We start from the raw sequence: 5,588 nt of genomic DNA on the forward strand, positions 1-5,588 counted from the left end.
GGTTTTGTTGTTTTCAGTGTCTGAGGTGTTCTTCTGAGAGCTGATTCTCTGGTAGGAAATGAGATTCTCTTTAAAATCCACTCTTTAAAAATCACCCCTTTGTCCAATTTCTTCAAATTGTGGGTGGCAGCTTCCACCCATTGGGCACTAACACCAATCCCACTCTTTTGCCCACAGAACCCCTTTTTTGCCCTGAATCTATTCAGATTTGGAAAATTCTGGTACAAATCGAATCTGGGGTGATTGGAGGGGGCAGATTCGGACCCCAAACAAATCGAGGGTGATTCAATTCAGGTACAAAGTGAATTAAAAAAAATCGATTCATGCACATCGCTAGTGTGCTCCCAATTTTCAGTTGTGTGGAAGCAAGGTAATTGGAAAACCTGAGTAGAAGTGATTGTGTGGAAGCAGGTAGGAGGGAAACCTGGGTAACCTTTCCTCCTACCTTGCTCACACAGCTCCCAAACCTGGGTAGTACACAGTTTTTGATTATGATGTACAGGTGTCAAAAATATGGTTGGTCTTTCTCACAAGCAGATCTTCCCTACTCATGCACCACCACAATGAAAACCTGCCTAACCATATTTTTAAGAGTTCAGCTCAGATCATAGTGATCAGAAAAAATTGGAAAGTATCCTGATTTTGTCCTAGTTCAGTTCAGATAGTTGAACAGCTAATTTAAAGTGTCGACTCATTGCACAGCAGCTGTGCAAAAGGCAAATTCTATGCTAGGGATCATTAGGAAGGTGATTGAAAATAAAAAATGATAGTGTTGTAATTGTTGGAAGTTAAAGGACTTTGCGCTGTCTCTTGTCTCAGACAGTGGAGGACAGACTAGTAAGTCAGAGGGCTAGAGGGTCAAGACATTGGTCACCCCTTCTCCACTGCTCTGACACTATCCCTTTGAAATGTAGATTGGTACTCTTAGGGATTAACTTCCTTCCTCTCTCTCTTCCCTACCTGCCCTTCTACCTTGCAACATGGCAAGCTCCTCTCCCTGCACCATGTGTGCAGAGAAGATGCAGAATCCATCTGCATCCAGCTAGATAGATAGATTAGAGATCCCGACTCCTCACTTTCCTATCTAGAATGGAGTTCCTTAATAAATGCCTTATATATTGATTTGAAACTATGAACTGGCTCCAAGTTACTTTATTCTCAGCATACACGCATGCCTAACTAAATCCGCTGTGTTGTGCCTCTGTGCACTCTGCTATAATGAGAAAGGGATTTTCTCACCACAGATAATTTCCAGCAGTAATGACCTTATACAAATCTATGGTGCAGCCACATTTGGAGTAGTGTGTTCAGTTCTCATCACCATATCTTAAGAACGACATTGTAGAACTGGGAAAGGTGCAGAAGAGGGCAAGCAAGATGATCAGAGGCCTGAAGCACCTTTTGAGGCAAGGCTACAGCATCTGGGGCTCTTTAGTTTGGAAAAGAGGCAATGACCACGGGGAGACATGATAGAGGTGTATAAAATTATGCATGGAGTAGAAAGAGAACAACAACAGAGAAGGCCTGTCCCTGAGTAGCCACCAAGCAAGCCGGTGGCAACTGCAGACAGACCTCCCCCTGGATGATCTCAAAATGTGGTGGGACTCATAACAGACATGAAGTTCTGGTAAGAACTAACCTGCCTGATTTCCTTTCTTCACTTTAGCCCACTTGTGCCTCAAACACTCACACATCCACCATCTTGAATTGGGGTGGATGACATCATCACAAACTATACTGATGAAGTGTCCCTATGTGTCCCTACAACTGTTCCAAATTTGGTTCAAATGGGGCTGTTCACAAGTAAGCCCACTTGCCCCTCAAATGTTCACACATCCACCTATCATCTTGAACTGAGGTGATTGACATCTTCACAAACTACGACGACGACTACTACTACTACAGTATTTATAAACCGCTTATATAGTTACATATTATTATTATTATTATTATTATTATTATTATTATTATTATTATTATTTATTAATTAATTCAATTTATATACCGCCCTTACAAAAATGGCTCAGGGCGGTTTACAAAGAGAGATAACAAACAAATAAGATGGCTCCCTGTCCCCAAAGGGCTCACATTCTAAAAAGAAACATAAGACACACACCAGCATCAGTCACTGGAAGTACTGTGCTGGGGGTGGATAGGGCCAGTTACTCTCCCCCTGCTAAATAAAGAGAATCACCACGGTAAAAGGTAATCTTTGCCCAGTTAGCAGGGGTAGAAAAATAAATAATACATCAAGAAGATGGTCTCCTGTCCCCAAAGGGCTCACAATCTAAAAAGAAACATAAGGCAGGTACCAGCAGCAGCCACTGGAGGGATGCTGTACTGGGGTTGGATAGGGCCAGTTGTTCTCCCCCTGCTAAATATAAAGAGAATCACCACTTTGAAAGATGCCTCTTACTACACTGCTGAGGTGTCCTGTGTGACCCTATAGCTGTTCCAAATTTGGTTCAAATAGGTTAGGCAGTTCTCAAGTTAGCCCACTTGTACCTCAAATGTTCACAAGTCCACTGCCACCTTGAACAGGGGTGGGTGACATCATCACAAACTATGCCATTGAGGTGCCCCTAAATTTGGTTCAAATTGGTCCAGACATTGCAAAGTTGATAGTGGGAAACAGAGAGCGAGCAAGAGCGCGCGCGCGCTGGGTGCTCTCATAAGCTTACTTTCCTGAAGGAAAGTAGGCTTAAAAGGTCTTCTCTTAAATATCCTGGGCCTAAGCTGTTTAGGGCTTTATAGGTTATAACCACACTTTGTATTTTGCTGGGAGACATATTTGGTTGGACTTTGTGAACCATTAGCCTGACCCAACATGGCTACTATTGTGCTCTGATGACTATGTTGAAATTACCGCCTCACAGAAGGATCACCTATGAACCAATACATTCTTTACACTGTGAAAACAGTGATTATTAAAAACATTAAGTCAGGAAGTGGCACTCAAGTGTCCTATATTTACGTAAGAAAAATCTAAAGCTGTATGTCGCTTTGGCAGCATATATTTTCCAGGCATATTTTTGGATCCTGAGCGCTCCTCGGCTCTATGATTGGCAGCTCTCTAGGATGCCTTTCCTACTCTGCAGTCACATTACGAAGGGCACCCTTTGTTCTCCCACTCACACTGGCAGTCTTTCCCCTCCTTACTGAGAGAACTAGACTGCAAAACAGTAAATTATAGCACAAGGAAGGGTTTTTTGGCAATCAACAAGACACTAGCTTTGTGGAACAGGAGATTATTTCATCTTTAAGAGTACCTTTTATCAAATTAAAGGCTGTCTGATTAGTTGGCTGTGCATTCATCATCTGTCAACTGCTCCACACTTTCAGGTGACAGCAGGATCCTTTCATATAGCAGTGATGTGAACTTTCTAAACATTTTGACAAGATATTAACAGGAGTGGTCATAACCATTGTCATAAGTAAGCCACAAGTATCCTTAACCTGTAACCCCACCCCCCCCACTAAAAATCACGAATTTGCACGTCATCCTTGTGCAGGGACCATGCTAATCTTCTCTGTATCTTTCTGATTTTAGTATATGTGCTGTCGAAGTGAACACTAACCTGTAAAACCTGTAGTGTGAGGGGAACCTGCAGTGTGAGAGGTAAACAAATTCAAATTTTTGAAACCAAAGCCAATCATGCTCTTTGATTCCAGGATAGATAATATCACTTCTTCATCTCCCTAATAATCTATGATATTCCTGTTTTACAAAAGGAATAATGAGGTTGAAGGATAGCAGGCTGTGAAAAACAATCCAGCACATCTTGAACTTGAGGCTGACAGTGGCTGACATAGTGTGCAAGGTTATGCATGTGGTGGAACACAACTTTTGTGCAGTTGGTCAAGAGTGCTGTTGCAAAAACTGTGAAAATGGAGTTGTGCAGCCATTACATATAGCGTTTTGTGCTTTTTTGTGCAACAGTGCTCTCGTGCAACTTCACAAATGTTACATTCCACCACACCCCCACACCATATGCGTAATGTTGCACAGTATGCCAGCCAGTCTTCCATCAATACATGAATTAATGCAGACATACTACAGTTTATGTGTAAACTGGTCATCTGAATTGTCTTGTCAGATGTTGAGGAGAATTTTATCACACATCCATATACCTGGCCATAAATTTGGAGAAACAGGGACAAAAATAAAATCCTCTTAAAGGATAATACATTGCCTTAGGCAATACTGTTACAGACAATACACAGTTATAGATATGCTGTTATAGACAATATGCCGATATGCCATTATAGACGATACGTTATAGACGATACGATGTGCCATTATAGACTATACTTTTTAAATGAGCATATGTGCAGTCACACTGGGAGTGTTTGAACAGGTATTCAGGGTTAAGAATGAGTAGAGGGGTGATTCAGAAGAACTTTTCACACGATAAAGGGACATGTCACAGCAGGTGTTCTTGGCGCAGTCCATTCCTTATTGCATGTGCTGGCAGCCATCTTTTGCATGTTATGCTCAACACACATACAGTAGTAAATTTTCCATCTGTACCTTGCAGTTGAGGGAGGACTGTACCCAGATTCACTTTTTAAATGAGCATATGTGTAGTCATTCACACAAAAACATGTACATATGAATAGGCAGGTGTGCACATGAACAACATAATTATATCATCATCATCATCATCATCATCATCATCATCATCATCATCATCATCGTCATCCCCCAGTGAGGCACTACCTTGGCGTGGTTGTGGGGCTTGTGTGCTCTGAGGAAGGTGAGAGCTATGCTAGAGGTTCAACCATACTGGACAGGTCTCAACAGAGGAGCCAGACAAAGAGTGCCTCTCCCATCAACAATATGGTGAGATGTAACTTTAATAAATCTATACCGGATCGGTCATCGCCCGGGTCAACAAGGACCGTGCCAGGTGCTATAGTCCCTGGACATCTGGTGGCAAGTGGGCAACAGGACTCAGGATCTTCAGTTGAGCAACCAGGGCTGGAGAATGCAGGGTTTACTGGCAGAAACGTCGCTTAACCGAAAAATATATATATGAAAAATGCCAACAAGGAAATAATGATCTGCTATTACAAGTCTAGTCCAACTAGAAGAGGTTATTTTAAAAGAATGTACCAAATTTGGAAAGAGAAGCATCCAGATACAGAAATAACAGAACAAAGGCTAGCAGACCAGAGAAGATTCATAATAAGAAATAAAGTATTCACAGGAGTTGAGCTGGAAGAACTGCAAAGAGCAACACAGGCTCAAGATATGGAAGAAGAATTACCACCAATTGAAGAAGTTGCTCAGGTGCAGGTGGAGGAGGTGTTGGAAATAGAGGATGCCACTGTTGCTGAACTGTTTCAAAATCAAAACCAGGCAACCGCCCCTTTGCCTTCACCTCAAAAACCTGAATGCTGTTTAACAGAAAAGCAACAAGAACTAAAGCAAAAAATAACTGAGCACATGAACCAAACAATGACCAGGGTTCGACTCCCAGCTCTAAAAACAGTTGCCAAAAAACAACTTGCTCAGGCATTAAAAGATGTCAATGCTGCACTTGCAGAAATAACAACCAATAATTTGCAAGAAACAAACCAACTAA

At 41.9% G+C, this 5,588-nt stretch overlaps 1 pseudogene; it reads right to left on the reverse strand.

The window, feature by feature from the left end:
* Nucleotides 1–3,478: 3,478 nt before the first annotated feature.
* On the reverse strand, nt 3,479–3,574 carry LOC128352657 (uncharacterized; annotated as a pseudogene).
* Between the last annotated feature and the right edge of the window lie 2,014 nt (nt 3,575–5,588).

The sequence above is a fragment of the Hemicordylus capensis genome, chromosome 3 (assembly GCF_027244095.1).
Source record: "Hemicordylus capensis ecotype Gifberg chromosome 3, rHemCap1.1.pri, whole genome shotgun sequence".
Taxonomy (NCBI): domain Eukaryota; kingdom Metazoa; phylum Chordata; class Lepidosauria; order Squamata; family Cordylidae; genus Hemicordylus; species Hemicordylus capensis.